A 17477-nucleotide genomic window follows, 5' to 3' on the forward strand; every position below is an offset into this window, starting at 1 on the left:
TCATTCTTTTGTATGCTGATGTCCAGTTTTCCCAACACCATTTGTTGAAAAGACTGTCCTCTTCCCATTGGATATTATTTCTTGCTTTGTTGCAGTTCAACTGATCATATCGCTGTGGTTTTATTTCTGGGCTTTCTATTCTGTTCCATTGATCTATGTGTTTATTTTGGGGCCAGTACCATACCGTTTTGATCACTACAGTTTTATAATATAACTTGAAGTCCAGAATCATGATGCCTCCAGCTTTGCTTTTCTTTTTCAAGTTTGCTTTGGTTATTCAGGGTCTTTTGTGGTTCCATACAAGTTTTAGGATTGTTTGCTCTAACTCTGTGAAAATGCTGTTGGTATTTTGATAGGGATTGCATTAAATGTGTAGATTGCTTGGGGCAGTATTGATATTTTAACAACAGCTGTTCTTCCAATCCAGGAGTATGGACTGCCTTTCCATTTCTTTGTGTCATCTTCCATTTCTTTCATCAGTGTTTTATAGTTTTCAGAGTACAGGTCTTACACCTCTTTGGTTAGGTTTATTCCTAGGTATCTTAGTTTTTGGTGCAATTATAAATGAGATTGTTTTCTTAATTTCCCTTTCTGCTGTTTCATTATTGGTATATAGAAATTAAACAGATTTCTGTACATTGACTTTGTATTCTGTGACTATTTTTATCAGTTATAGCAGTTTTTTAGTAGTCTTTAGGGTTTTCTATATAGAGTATCATGTAACCTGCAAATAGAGAAACTTTACTTCTTTCTCACCAGTTGGGATGCCTTTCTTTGTCCGATTGTTGTGATAAGGACTTGCAGTATTATGTTAAATAAAAGTGGTGAAAGTGGATATCCTTGTCTCATTTCTAACCTTAGGCAAAAAACTCTCAATTTTTACCCATTTAGGCTGTGGGTTTTTCCTACATGGCCTTCATTATGTGGAAATATATTCCTTCTAAACCAACTTTTTTGAGGTTTTGATCATGCATGGATATTATATTTTGTCAAATGCTTTTTCTGCATCTATTGAAATGACTATATCATTCTTATCCTTTCTCTTATTGATGTGCTATATCACATTTATTGGCAAATACTGAAATACTCTTGAAACAGAGGAATAAATCTCAGTTGATCATGGTGAATGATTTTTTTAATGTAAGGTTGGATTGGGTTTGCTGGTATTATATTGAGGACTTTTGCATCTATTGTGATTGAAATATTGGCCTGTAGTTCTCTTTTTTAGTGCTGTCTTTATCTGGTTTTGCTATCAGGGTAATACTGGCCTCAAAGAATGAATTTGGAAGTCTTCCCTCCTTTTCTATTTTTTGAAATAGTTTGAGAAGAATAGGTATTAACTCTTCTTTATTTTTTTTTCAGTTTGTCAACCCTTATTTATTTATTTATTTTTAAATTTTTTTAGTTTGTTTTCAGCATAACAGTATTCCTTGTTTTTGCACCACACCCAGTGCTCCATGCAATCCGTGCCCTCTCCAATATCCACCACCTGGTTCCCCCAACCTCCCACCCCCTGCCCCTTCAAAACCCTCAGATCGTTTTTCAGAGTCCATAGTCTCTCATGGTTCACCTCCCCTTCCAATTTCCCTCAACTCCCTTCTCCTCTCTAACTCCCCTTGTCCTCCATGCTATTTGTTATGCTCCACAAATAAGTGAAACCATGTGATAATTGACTCTCTCTGCTTGACTGATTTCACTCAGCATAATCTCTTCCAGTCTTGTCCATGTTGCTACATAAGTTGGGTATTCATCCTTTCTGATGGAGGCATAATACTCCATAGTGTATATGGACATCTTCCTTATCCATTCATCATTCCACCGGTATTTTTCAAAGAGCTGGAGCAAATAATCCTAAAATTTGTATGGAATCAGAAGAGACCCCGAATCCCTAAGGAAATGTTGAAAAACAAAAATAAAACTGGCGGCATCACGTTACCTGATTTCAAGCTTTACTACAAAGCTGTGATCACCAAAACAGCATGGTACTGGCATAAAAACAGACACATAGACCAGTGGAACAGAGCCCAGATATGGACCCTCAACTCTATGGTCAAATAATCTTTGACAAAACAGGAAAAACTATACAGTGGGAAAAGGACAGTCTCTTCAATAAATGGTTCTGGGAAAACTGGACAGCTATATGTAGAGGAATGAAACTCAACCATTCTCTTAACTCTTCTTTACATGTTTGGGAGAATTCGCCTCTGAAGCCAATTGGTCCTGGACTTCTGTTTTTTGGGAGTTTTTAAATTACTGATTCAATTTCTCTGCTGGTTATTGTTCTTCCTGTTTCAGTTTGGTACTTCATATGTTTCTAGGAATTTATCCATTTCTTCTAGGTTGCCCAACTTGTATGCATACAGCTTTTCATAATATTCTCTTATAATTATTTATATTTCTTTGGTGTTGGTTTATTTTTTCTTTTCTCTCATTTAGGCTTTTATTTATTTGAGTCTTATTTTATACGTCTGGCTAGGGGTTTATCAATTTTGTTGATTTTTTTTTAAGGTACCAGATCTTGGTTTCACTCAGTTCTACTGTACTTTTAGTTTCTATAGCATGTATTTCTGCTCTAATCTTTATCATTTCCTTTTTTCTGCTGGCTTTAGGCTTTCTCTCTTGTTCTTTTTCTAGCTCCTTTAGGTGCAAGGTTATTTGAGATTCTTCTTGCTTCTTGAAGTAAGCCAGTATTGCTATAAACTTCCCTCACAGAACCACTTTTACCACATCCCAAAGGTTTTACAATATGTCTTAATGTGGGTCTGCTTTTGTTGAGACTTCTCTTGTTCCTCCTTGATCTAAATATCTGTTTCCTCTCCAGATTTGGGAAGCTTTCAGTTTTTATTATACTCAAAGAAATTTTCTGCCTCCTTTTTGCTCTTCTTCTTCTGAGACTCCTATAGTACAAATGTTATTACATTTGATGGAGTCACTGAATTCCCTAAGTCTATTCTCATTTTGCATAATTCTTTTCTCTCTCTTTTGTTCACCTTGAATATTTTTCATTACTCTGTCTTCCAAGTCACTAATTCATTCCTCTGTTTCTTCTATCCTGCTCAGTTCATTCCATCAAGTATATTTTTTCATTTCATTTATTAAACCCTTTATCTCTGCTATGCTATTCCTTATCTCTGTGTTAAGGGTCACACTCATGTCTTCCACTCTTTCCTCAAGTCCAGTGAATATCCTTATGATCGTTGCTTTAAATTCTCTATCAGACATGTTACTTTTTCTGTTTTGCTTAGATCTCTGGCCATGGCCTCATCCTGTTCTTTCATTTGTGATAAATTTCTGTTTCCTCATTTTCCTACAGTGCCTCTCTGTGTTAAGAAAGTCAGATATATCTTCTGCTCTTGAAAGTAGTTACTTTATAAAGAACAGGTCCTGGAATGCCCTGGAGTGCAGTGCCCCCTGTTCATCAGAACCTGGAACTTTAGGGGGTAGCCTATGTGTGTTGTTTATGTCCTGCTGTTGGTCTGAATCACTTTTCCTTTCAGTGCAGTCATCTACACTATCTGCCTATTGTGGGCTGTGCTGTGCTTGTTCTCTGTGTTGTTAACGGGATCCAGACAGATCAGCACTGATAAGACAGTTCCTCTGGGGAACTGGGAGTGGGGTGGCAGTATAAGCAAAACTTTTACTGGGCCACTAGTCCTATGCCAGATACCCAAAGGCATTGTATAAGCTGGGGGCTATGCACCGGTACCCAGGGGGTAAGGCTGATCATGGCATGTTGTAATCAGTGGGCCTGGCCAGGGCCATTGTCTAAGGATGGCTGGGGGTCTAAGGCTGGGCATGGCATGGTGGCTGGGCACTGTATGCCCTATAGGGCAACAACTTTCCTGTGTGAGCTTCCTGGTGTTAGAGCCCATTTCCCTGCCTCTGTGTGCATGCAGCTCCCTCCCTCCTGTGGGCAGGCCCCCTCTACCTTTCTGACCTCATAAACTTTCAGATTTATCTTCTTCTCTGTATTTAGTTGTGGAGTTTGTTCTGTCAGTCTTTGGATAACTCTCCAGTTTATTGACTTGGATGTGGATGATATCTAGTTGTATACAGGGGGCAGGGTGAGCTCAGCGTCCTCCTACTCTTCCATCTTACCAAGTCCCCCATTTTCTCTATGTTTTTTAAAGTCATCTTTTACCCCCTTATAGTAGTTAACTACTTCTTGCTAGTTTAATGATACTTTAGGTTAAATTACTGGTGTGATTTCTATCTTTTGTTTGGACCATTATTGATTTACTGCCTCAGAGAGTTTCTAGGAAACTAAACCGATGTACATTATGTAATAATGCAAATATTACCAATGCCTAGCACTTACTAAGTGTTAATTAATCCAGTTGTTATTCATTATGATGATATCTCTACAAAGCCACATGTGAAAATCCTTATTTGGTTTGCCTATAAACGTATGTCACAGTAAGAAAAATCAGGAAAAAATACAGATTGCTCTCAGCTCTATCACTCTCCCTAAAAATGAACTCAGAAAAATGTCACCTTTGAAGAGGAAGGTCAGCAGAACACTATTGTGAAAGCAGAATTGTACTTGGAGTCACGAGATCTACATTGAAATGAGATAACCATTCCTATTGAACCATGACCAAAACCAATTTACCCAGCAAATCTCTGGGTTTTCCCTCTACGAAGTGGTAATAAAAATACCTATCTCAGGGTTTTCTAAGGCGTCAGTGACAAAATATATGAAAAGACATTATATTTTACTAATGCTATTTATTATTGAAGATATCTGTTGCTGCCTTTATGCCTAGAGTGTTGCCAAAGTCTTTGACAATGCTAGTGTACATATTTATTATTATTGTTTAACTACAAGTCAACAGCCTATTATGTGCCAGGGCTTTATGAATTATCTCATTAACCATCATAGCCCTACTGTATAAAAAGCATCTTTGGTGTCATCCTTTACTCCTATTAATCTCGCACCCCACATTCAATCCAACAGTGAATCATCTAAAATCTACCATCATAATACAGTCAGACTTTGTCCACTTCTTAGGACCTCAACTCTACCATCCTGGCCTAAGAGACTATCTTATCTTCCCTGGCTTTCTGTAATAGCTTCCATCTGGCTTTCTGGCTTCTGCCTTTCCCTCACTTGCCACTAGCATGCAACCCACCCAGTCTATACTCAAAACCATACCCATGTGATCCTTTAAAAATACAAGTCTTATCATGTCACTTCTCTGCTCATAACTCTTCAATAGTCTCCGCTAAGTTAGAATGAAGCCAAAATCCCTACAATGGCTTCTTAAACTTTCACAATATACCTACCTCACACTACTTTTCTGACTTTGTCACCTACTCTCCACTTGTTCCCCATAGTCTACTCAGGCTGTTCATAGAACATGCCAGGCAGAGCCCTGCCTCAGGGCTTTTGCATCTGCTCTTACATCTGCCAAGAACACTCGTCCCCCAGATGACCTTATGTCTTACTCACTTGCCTCCTTCAGGTCTTTGTTTAAAGGTTGCTTTCGCAGTCAGCCCATCCTGACTTCAGATGTACTTATTCAGCACCTTCACTGTAATACTTTCTCACCCCCTTTCTCTATTTTACTCCATATTAATCATCACTATCTGACAGATAGGTCAGATACCATATACTTATAAAACACTTATGAGTTAGGATTCCTTATTTTGGAAGTAATAAAAGCACGACTCAAACTGGATTAAACAAAAGGGAATCCTTTTAACCAGGTAACTAGAAATTCCGGAGGTAGGACAAGCTTTGGAAGTGTCAGTCTCTATTTCCTGCCATTCACTTTCTACTTCTACATACTAGCTTTATCTTCCATGGCAGTAAAAAAGTTGCTACAGAATCTCAGACTTTTCACCTATATACCATACTAATCAGAGCAAAAACAGTGTGTATCTTATGCAGATACATTGCACTCGCAATCGCAGAGGCCAGTGCAGTGCCATGCACTGATTGACTTAGGCTCATGTCATTGCTCATCCCTGAACCAATCTTTGTGGCAAGGGATACTATTGCCTATGTGAAATACAGGCTATGCACAGAGCTGGGGATGATGTCCAGCCTACCCCCAGGGAGCAGAACAGATGCTGGAAAAGCAAGTATAATGCCCATTACAGTCCTGTGTCTGTACCTAATTAGAGAAAACCACACCTTAAAGATGAAGTGACATTGCCAGTAAGTGGTAGAGCCTAGGCTCAAAGCAAGATCTACCTGCATCCAAAGCCAACACTGTCAGTTAAATTACATCTCAGTGACCACATATCACATAAATTTCTCATAATCCCTGATATTTTCTATTAAGAAGGACATGTATTTAAATGAGCTGATCAAAAGCAAATGTTCAGGCAAGAGGATAAGTATTAAGGGAATTCATAAGGAGTAGAAAGATAAGATTTCTTTCCTTCTCACATTTTTTACCACTTTTTCTCCTCCTCAGTGGAAAATAGTGGGACTTCTGGCATAGTAACACTCTTAAGGTTGTGCTACGAAAAAGAATACAATTTTGTAAGAGCAAAGTTGATTTGTCTCATTCATGCACCGTTCTCATTAAGTTTGAGAAACTTAAATCTGCTAGGTGAGATTTACCCCTGCTCTCCCAGGATTATCTTAAACTGAGACCTTCTTTCAAGAGTGAGTCAAGACCTAGAAATGAACAGAAAGAGGCAGGAAACAGTGGAGGCAACAAATGTGAGGTGAATACATCACGTATCAGAGTCTACTTCTGTATGAATTGATGGGAATCTCAATGCAGCATCCTCAGAATTCTATTTGTTTTCCTGACCCACTGGTATTAATTGTTTTCCTTCTGGTACCTGCACTCCCTTTCAGTATTACAGAGACATAATGAGCCAACAATTGCTTCTCAGGCCACCTAGAAGTCTTTCTTTTTTAAAGAATTTATTTATTTATTTGACAGAGAGAGATCACAAGTAGGCATAGAGGCAGGCAGAGAGAGAGAGAGAGAGAGGAGGAAGCAGGCTCCCTGCTGAGCAGAGTGCCCGATGCGGGACTCGATCCCAGGACCCTGAGATCATGACCTGAGCCGAAGGCAGCGGCCTAACCCACTGAGCCAACCAGGTGCCCTAGAAGTCTTTCTTTTTTTTTTTTTTTTTTTTTTTTTTTTAGATTTTTTTCTATTTATTTGAGAGAGAGACAGTGAGAGAGAGCATGAGCGAGGAGAAGGTAAGAGAGAGAATCAGACTCTCCATGGAGCTGGAAGCCCAATGCGGGACTCGATCCCCGGACTCCAGGATCATGACCTGAGCTGAAGGCAGTCCTCCAACCAACTGAGCCACCCAGGCGCCCCCTAGAAGTCTTTCTTAAACAGCATCATAAACAAGATGTATTTATTTATCTGGAATTTCTTCCCTTATATTTTCCTTGAAGGCAAACAACCAGAACCACAAGAAGTTTTACAAATGTAGTATAATCCTTCTAGTTTTATTTTTATAGTCTGGTTGCTTCTAGGAACAACAAATTCAGCAAGTTGAGATACTCAGTGTAGATGTCAATCACAATCATTATCCAAAGGCAAAACTGGTACTTCAGAACGTATCGGGCTATTGCTATAGATTTTTTTTTTATTTTTTCTAATAATAGTACCCTATTCAGATATATATACCATGATTGTCTGGTATTTCTACGTGATTCACAAAGTCTTAAAAGGCCTTTATTTATTTTTCTCTGCTAATCCTAGCATTTGGCCACCTGAGGAACTCAATGTCAGGTGCAAAAGCTTGAGATTGTACCCTGCACTTCCTTCCCTGGAACCATATGATTTTCATATCTGGATTAAAACGGGACCATTTATTATCTTTGTTTTTAAGCAGAGTAATCATAGGAAGGGGAATGCATTTTATGTTTGACATTTGAAAATAAAGTTAAGAGAAGGGCACAGTTACTTCAGATGAATTTAGGTCTAGAGCACCTTTCTAGATCAACTTTTGAAGGAAGAATTCATAAAATGAAATTTCAAGAGCTGCTTGAAGAAAATGAAGGCAAACAAAAATTAAGTAGTAGGTGAACTAAAATATATGTCAAGTATCATACTATTTACTTTAGATGTGTTAACTTACTTAATTTAACAACAATACTATGAAGTAAATATATTCCCCAGAAGAGGAATCTTTAACTCATGAAAGACAAATGTACTACCCTAATAATAGAGCTAAATTCTAACACAGTTTCAACTGGACTTACCAACCAGTGGGTACTGGTGAGTATTTTCGAAAGCCTATTTCCAGAAAAAAAAATAGTGCCACAGAAAGTTGAGAACCAATACTTTTGAACCTGAACAAATAAATTCAGGAGACTTTGGATTAAACAAAGCCAGTTATTCTTTTAATTGCAAGATGAGACATTTATATACCAATTATGGTGCAAATCTTGAAGACAAGATGTATTTATATAGCATCTCTGCAACTCATTTGACTGCTGAAGCCCTTTGCACAAGCATCTTGAGATACTAATATGTGTTCCATGGAATATTCTGAGAAATAGTCTAGCATTCACAAACAGAATCAATATTAATTTTAGGAGCTCAGATGAAGTTTTATGCTTAGACGTTTTCATTAAGCTTTGCATATGTAGATCAGTGAGGAACAAGTGCATAAACAGAAAATATGCTAGCCTATGCTCTTGCTGTATAGTGGGCCATTTTAAGCCAAACAGACAAAATGGTTCACTTGCCAAAATAAATGAGAACATGAACCAAAGGTCCATAGTGTAGCAAAGTGAAATAAAATTCTTGCCAAGTCACCTTTGCAAAGGAGAAAAAGAGAAGAAAAATGTAATGATGGTAAATAGCTCTATCAAAGAGTTTTAGGAAGGAATTTAATAAACTTTCTATTGTAAATAATGTACAATAAAGCAGGCTATTTGACCTTCTCCAATGATTTTAGTTGAAAAAATGTAATCCTAGGGGACAATGTTCACGGAAAATTGTCCATCAAGATGTTGGTATTCATTATATTTACCAGTGTGTGCTTGAGGCCTAAATAGAACATGACTTATACAAAGCAAATCCCATAGCATCCTTTCCTGGAACAAAAGCTAGCTGGTTTTAAAACTGAATTGGCAGAAGGTACAATGGTAATCATTTCAATTTTCAGATATAGGGATATCTTATAATTCAAGCAAGTTATTTTATATACATACGTATACACATGTTTATATACAGACATATATATATATATATATATATATATATATATATATATATGCATACACACATTCTGCTTCCTTTCTCACCCTTCTTCCTTTTACCTGGAAGTTCCTATAAGACCTCAAGCAGGCCCTTACTGATGGAAGGTGATGTTTTCAATTGTCCTTAAATTTCTCATCTTGAATGAGGTTATTCTGAATTATTTCTCATAGGCTGTGCACTATAGTTGAGCTTTACAGACTTGGATTTGACTCCAAATCACAATATAAAATAGACCTCATTCCAGTTATTTAACTTTTTTAAAATTCATTTTCCTCTTCTATAAAATAGACTTGCTGTGAATATCAAATTATATGTTACTGTAAAGTGTGCAGCAGAGTTTTAGGCATATAAGAAATGGTAGCTATTATTAAGTTCTGACTGTTGTGAACATGAGCCCATCTAACATTGACAAAGGGAATCAACAGTACTGTACTATTCTTCTCAAATGTTTTCACAGAAGTATCTTTAACAACAAAGAACAGTAACTTGTGCTCAGCACAGAAAAATGAAGACATTTCTTTAGTGTGTTTTCATCTTCTAAAACAATGTAAATTTTGTTTTATATTCAATAATACATCCTTGTTTAATATAAAAATACTTTCAAATTGCTTACACACTAAGGAAAATTAATGGTTGCAGAAGACACTAGGCAGGAAATAACAACCTTTGAGAAACACAAGTTTGAAGAGCCTGTATTAGGTCACACGATCAGTTTATAGTTAGTTCCCCTTTACCATAAACTTGGGTTGTGTTCTATAATTTCTTAACCATAAATATTTATTGAATGCTGCCCTGACTGTGCTCATGGGGGTTGGGCAGACCCAATAAGAGCCCTTCTCATTAAGGGTTGTAATGAGAAGGGTGGTGGTTTGAAATAGCATCATAAGAAGGAGAATACAAATCATAGTCAAGAAGAGGAAAAGAACAGTTTGGCAAGGGCCTTGAGTCAGGTAGAAAATAATGAGGACAAAGGAGAAGTTAAGCACACCAAGAAATGGATCAAAATCAGGAAGGAGGCCATGAATGACAGGTTCTTACCAAGTGTAGGAACAAGTAAACTAGGGCAATGCTTATCAAAAACATACAATTATACTATATGCCATAATCTATCCAAGCCAAAAAAGCAAGGTCTTTATCCCTTAAAATCTAACAATTTTAAATGAGACAATAAAGACAAAGATAAATATTTATATCTTTTGTCTGTTTTAGAATCCAATATTAAAATAGCTAATACCTACTGGACCAGTACCAGGCATCAAGACCTTTTCTAAACACTTTACAAGCATTAACTCAGTTAATCCTTAACAAAAGTGGATATAATCAATTATTTCATTTTGCTGATATAAAATAAGCTTAAAGAGGTTAAGTAACTTGCCCAAGATTTTATATCTAAAAAGTAGAAGAGCCAAGATTCAAGCTCAGGTAATCTAGTTCAGTGTCATACTTAACCACCAAGTGATCATGTAATTAGAAAATGAAGAAAGGACTAAGGAAAAAAAATGAGCTCACTGGGATTGGTAGCTGAAATATCCTAGACTGGTATATTTGTCAGACTTTCAGGGCAAGGGAAGGAACACTAACTAAAAATAGTTTAAGCAGAAAAAGGATGAATTAATCTATGAAACTGATTAATTCAGAAGTTACTAGATTCAGACACAATTGGATCAAGTAACGCAAATTATGTTATTAGTTCTCTCTCTCACCTGCCCCATCTCTCAGGTTTTATTTTCTCTGTGCTTTATTCTAATTTTATCATATTACAAATTTACCCATGGGTTTCCTCAATGCATCCAAGGAAGTTGGCCCATCAAAAAGCCACCTCAAAAATCCATAGAAAAGAGAAATGTTTCTCTCCAACACCCATATGTACATCCCAGGGAAGGATTATGACTGACTCCGCTTGGATCTCCCAAACCTATTATTCCGACCCAAAAAATGGAGAATTAAGCTTGGCCAGGCCTAAGTTAATATGGACATACAGACATGGGCTTTTAAATGGAAGGGGGGGGGCGCAGAGGGATAAGAGAAAAAGTGATCTGTTGGCTAGAAACAATAGCTAATAATAAAGTCCATTACAAATGGCATATGGAATTTGTTTGTCTTGAGTCATGGAACAATTATGATAGACGTGGTAGTTTGGCTGAGCTGAGATTAGCAATTGACTTTCAAACAAGCTCTAATAACAATCATAGTGATTTCAAGAGTAAGCAACTGTGCACCACTTTATAGTTGAAAAGCATTTTTCACACATTACTTACTTTGAAAAAAATGATTCACTTTCCTTTCACTTTGGCCAGAAGATGGGTTCTCGTTTGCTGTCATCTCTTCAGAGATTTACTCTAAGAAATATTGATTAAAATGTCTAATGTTTCACTTCTCCAAAACCAGCTTTATAGGATATGGATGATATAAACACTCCAGAAGCTACATTGGTTAGCCTTGATCTCAGCAACTGCCCTTTAACACAATACTCTGAACCTCCCACATCCGAAGCTACTCTCACCGAGCCATTAGTCAACATTTAAGAACCTACTAGGCAATGCCCTACTGATAAAGCTAAAGTAAAATTTTTTAATGTTTGAAATAGGACCCATTAGTCTCAGCATATAAACTCACGCATGCTATAAATGTAAGGTTGAAACTGTAAAAAGAGTGCTGATGTCAAAACTATTTTAAATTTATAATGTTTACATAAAGCATCTCAACACGGAAAGTTAAAATAAACTATAGGCATAGATACCAGCGAAATGTTCAGCGTGCTTTGGGTAGTTAACAGATTAACAACATGAGTAAAATTATATATTTAGCCTGACACGGACATCAGCGTGGGTGATGGCTGCTGCTTCCCTCGTGCCCATATTGGCCACCCAGGTGCTCTGGACCACACAGAACTGCCCATCTGCCATCACCCCTTCCACCTCTTGGTAGTTGAAAATGAAGCTGTTGTCACTTTTGGAAGGAAACTTGCCTGGCAGATCAAGCAGGAAATGCAGCAGGAGGTGGAAGAATGTGTGGCATCAGGTGACAAGCAACCACACCGGAGTGTGGTTCTGGTTGATGAGAAGCCTGTAGGTCACTCCTATGTCCTCTACAAAACCAAGGCAGCTGCAGAAGTGGGAATTGACAGTGAGACAATTGTGAAACCAGCTTCAATTTCTGAGGAAGAACTGTTGAATTTAATCAATAATCTAAATAATGATGGTAATGCAGTTGGCCTCCTTGTTCAGCTGCCTCTTCCAGAGCACAGTGAAGAGAGAAAGATCTGCAATGCTGTTTCTCCAGACAAGGATGTTGGTGGCTTTCATGTAATTAATGTAGGGCAAATGTGTTTGGACCAGTATTCCATATTATCGGCTACCCCACGGAGTGTCTGGAAAATAATTAAATGAACTAGCACTCCAACCCTACGGAAGAATGTGGTTGTGGCTGGGAAGTCAAAAAATGTTGGAATGCCCGTTGCAATGCTACTACACACAGATGGGGAACATGAATGCCCTAGAGGTGATGCCACTCTTATAATATCTCATTGATACATACTCCCGAAGAGCAACTAAAGAAACACACAATTCTTTTGCAGACATTGTGGTCTCTGCTGCAGACAGTACAGATCTGATCACAGCAGATATGATCAAGGAGGGAGCAGCAGTCGTCCATGTGGGAATAGAGTTCAAGATCCGATAACTGCTAAACCAAGTTGGTTGGAGATGTGGATTTTGAAAGAGGCAGAAAGAAGGCTGGTGACATCTCTCCAGTCCCTGGGGGTGTAGGTCCCATGGCAGTGGCAGTGCTAATGAAAAATAAGTACCGCAGCAAAAAAGGCACTGAAGCTTGAAGAGCGGGAAGTATTGGAGCGTAAGGAGTGTGGAGTAGCAACTAACTAACTATTGTACCTTCTGTCTGTCATGAACAGCTCTCCAAGTAAGTTCAAGAGGCAGAACAGGCCAGTAGATTTTCTTCTAAAAGCCTACATCTGTCAGTGGTAGTACTCTCCTCTCTGTCATAGCTAGGTTTGTACTCACTACTACCTCTTTATACTATCACCCTTCACATTCTTTTTGATGAAAATAATCACTAATAAAAGTAATAAAACATTAAACTGAGAATCAAAGTGAAAAGAAAAACATCTGTAGGGATATAGATCAATCTTACCATAGTGGTATATTTTTCTGAGTCCAGTCAGCAAAACAGAAAACTAATTTATTACATTACAAACACCAGAGTTATTTAACACAGGAGTTAGAAGGCTAAGAGAATGCAGAGGAAACACTAAAGGAAACCCAGAAGTAATAACTGCAGGAAAGAGCTACCATATCCTAGGCCTGGGCAACAAAAGGGAGATGAGGTTATAAGAATCCAGATTCATAAAGGAGGGGCCTGGAGGAGTGAGTTCAGACATTTGCAAGGATCCCATCTGTTTCATCTGTACTTGAGGCATCCCTGAGGCTGGTTCTGGAACTGCCAAAAGAACATGGAGACTGGGGCAAATTACCACTGTTGGGACTAATCCTGAATGAAATGGGAAAAAACTGAGAAGTGCCTTCTCCCTCTTCCCACACCCCATTGATAAAAACCTTCCAGGAAGCCATCTGGTAAAGCAGTCTGGGAAATGTCACTGGCAGAGGCACAGTCCCAGCTGCCCCAGCCGCAGCATCACAGAGTAAAGGAAGGCACACTTACTGCTGAGGACTCCAGATAATGACTAGCTCAGCTGGCTACATCTGGAGATGAACCTAAAGATGGGGAAGGGTTTTGAGGTTTCTGTGTTGTTTGAATCTGTTGCAAGAAGATATCTAGCTCTTACTTGAAATTTTAAAATGAAAGATTTTTAAGGGAAGCTTTAAGTTGATTATCAAATGAAATATATTTATATATATATTTAATATATATGAAAGGAATAAAACTATGAAAGGAATAAAACTATTTCATAAGAAAGATACCATTTTCAGGGGTGGCTGGGTGGCTCAGTGGGTTAAAGCTTCTGCCTTCAGCATGGGTCATGATCCCAGGGTCCTGGGATCGAGCCCCGCATCGGGCTCTCTGCTCAGCAGGGAGCCTGTTTCCTCCTCTCTATCTGCTTCTCTGCCTACTTATGATCTCTATCTGTCAAATAAATAAATAAATAAATAAATAAATTTTTTTTTTTAAAGAAAGATACCATTTTCTTTCACATTATGCAATACCTAGTACAGTGTTGTATGGCATGAAGAAATTTCTAAATAACTAATTTAAAACAGATTTTTACATCCAAATATATTTTATGGTGAATAACTAAAAATGGAAAATGCAAAGTGCCCATACTTTGTCAAAGGGCTGAAAATGTGCTATAAATTGGTCATGAGGAGATAAGATCAAGACACTGAACCAAAAAGTCCTGGCTTTGGACTACCGGCTCTACCATTTACTATTTGGGCAAATTGCTTCATCTTTCAAAGACTCAGTTTCCTCAATCTATAAAATGAGGAAAGGATTCCCAGATGAAGATGTGGCAGCGTCTTAAGTGAAACTAGATTAAATGGTTGTCATTAAAGAGAGCACAAAACAACAGGATTTTAGAAATTATGGATTGAAAAAGATTGAAAATTATTCAAACATAAACTTTTCACCTAAGATGTATATTTCTCTAGATCTGGGTTGATGTTACAGCTTTTCCTAAACCGAGAATACAAGCAGACGCAATAAAGGATTGGTTCATTAGAGATTTGATGCTGTTATTTGAATATGTCTAATTTGTGGAAAGTATAATATGCTGGATGCTGTGCTAACCTCTCCCAAGAAAAGCCTAACTGGTTGGCTCGCACAGTCATAAACTTGAGACACCACCAACATACACACAAGCAAAGTATGTTCTTGGCTTTGGGACTGCCATTGCTATTTGCAGAGACTAGTGATGTTTGCCTGATTCCAAGACAACACAAATTACTTCCGTCTTTGTTCAAATTTCATCTTGGATTGTTGTAATCAAGTTTTTTGGTTTGTTGACGCTGTTTTCCAGCCCTGCGCAGTTCTGGCATGTCATTTGAGGCTGGGTTTCCCTTTGTCCTTACATTTTTCACTTCCACTTTATAGCTACTCACTGAATTCTCCAATGCTTTGGCTACTCAGGGTGTATAGATCTAAATATCACTAGATATGATGGTAAACCTACGCACTGGTTTTAGTCATTCACTCATTCATTCTTAAACTTATACATTTATTGTCTTCCAAATATTGAGTTCCATGCTTGATGCTGTATATACATAAACGAGGCAATATACTTGCCCTCAACAACATCTAGAAAAGGAAAAGGACACAGAAACAGAAAATTAAAATACACTGAAAAGATTTTAAAACAAAGAGACTTCAGAGAGGTAAGAAAAATAGATAGATCCTGGAGGAGTTCAATTTTATATTCGTAACAACTCCAGAAATTTTAGCAGGAGGAATGTTAGATGTTATCTTCTCTAGGATCTAAAGAAATCCTGGGACGCCTAGATGGCACAGTTGATTATGCATCTGACTCTTGGTTTCAGCTCAGGTTGTGATCTCAGGGTTGTGAGATGGAGCCCTGCATCAGGTTCTGCATTCAGCACAGAATCTGCTTAAGACTCTCTCTGCTACCCCTCAAAATAAATAAAAATAAATCTTTAAAATACATAAATACATACAACCCTAGCTAATTTTGCATTTTCCCTGAAGACTCACCCACTGCCTTTTGTACGTGTGGCTAGTGTTTATGTGTACATCCAGGTGTCTCTCTGTGAGTTGTTGTTGTTGCATTACTAATACTGTTATTGTGTTGTTTTTGTTAATATTTTCCTTTTTGTTCTTTGCTACACAGATATGTGAATTTGGTAACTGGTCCTCACCCTGTATTGCCAAGGAAGTCCTGGGTTATATGAAACATTCCCTTGAAATCAGATCTTGGTCACCAATTGACAATCAACATCCTACTATTAACTCAGTGAAGAATACAAGTTACAATACTTGTTGGAGGTAAATAGTTTAAAAATAAACTGATACTGGTCAGAATGCCTAAAATTAACAACACAGGAAACAACAGACATTGGCAAGGATGCAGAGAAAGAGGAACCCTCCTAACCCTCCTACACTATTGGTGGGAAGGCAAAGTGATACGACCACTCCGGAAAACAGTGTGGAGGCTCCTCAAAATTTTAAAACTAAAAATACCTATGACCCAACAATTGCACTACTAGATATTTATCCAAAGGATAAAAACAGAGATCTGTTATATATATAATGGAATACTATGCAGCCATCAAAAGAATGAAATCTTGCCATTTGCAATGATGTGCATAGAACTAGAGAGTATTATGCTAATAAAAATAAGTCAGAGAAAGACAAATAACATGATTTCACTCATATGTGCAATTTAAGAAACAAAACAGATGAGCAAAGGGGGAGGAAAGGAAATATAAAATAAGATAAAAACAGAGAGGGAGACAAACCATAAGAGACTGTAAATTCTAGAAAACAAACTGAGGGCTGTTAGAGAGGAAGTGGATGGGAGGAAGGAGTAACCAGGTGATGGGCATTAAGGAGGGCACTCAATAGAATGAGCACTGGGTGTTATAAGAAACTGATAAGTCACAAAATACTACCCCTAAAATTAATAAAACACTGTATGTTAACTAAATTGAATTTAAATAAAAAATTTTTTAAATCTCATTTTGAAACATGAAGAGGTGTAATAATCTCATTCAGGGCTTCTCAATCTAATCTAATCTCACTACTGAAATTTTGGGCCAGGTAATCTTTTGTTGCAGAAAGCTGCCCTGTTCATTATTGAATGTTTAGCAGTATCTATGGTTTCTACTGGATGCCAGTAAGATCTCACCCAACAAGTCATGACTTATCAAAAATATAACCAGACATTGCCACATATCTTTGGAAGCAAAATCATACACAATTGAGAACCACTGTCCTAGTCAAAGTGCATGTGTCAGGTTAGCTGACCACTTGAGAGTCGACTCTCCAAACAACTGTTTTGCAGATTATAGAGATATCTGAATAGTTCTGGCACTATTAGCTGGGACTTTTAAATTCTTGATATGGTTCCCAATTGTGAATGGATCTGAAATGAGGATATATACAAATAACCATAATTACAGATTAAAGCAATAAATTATTGAGTATCTAGAATTTGGCAGGCAATGCAGCAGCTGATTTACATGAAAGTAGTGTGCACTGAGCAATTACTATGTGTCCAGTAAATAAATATTACATCCATTATCTCATTTAATTTTCTCAACTTTATGATATAGACGCTATCTTTATTCCAGTACT

At 37.6% G+C, this 17477-nt stretch overlaps 1 pseudogene; it reads left to right on the top strand.

The window, feature by feature from the left end:
* Positions 1-12026: 12026 nt before the first annotated feature.
* Positions 12027-13075, top strand: LOC131819172 (bifunctional methylenetetrahydrofolate dehydrogenase/cyclohydrolase, mitochondrial-like; annotated as a pseudogene).
* Positions 13076-17477: the final 4402 nt, after the last annotated feature.

The sequence above is a fragment of the Mustela lutreola genome, chromosome 1 (assembly GCF_030435805.1).
Source record: "Mustela lutreola isolate mMusLut2 chromosome 1, mMusLut2.pri, whole genome shotgun sequence".
Taxonomy (NCBI): domain Eukaryota; kingdom Metazoa; phylum Chordata; class Mammalia; order Carnivora; family Mustelidae; genus Mustela; species Mustela lutreola.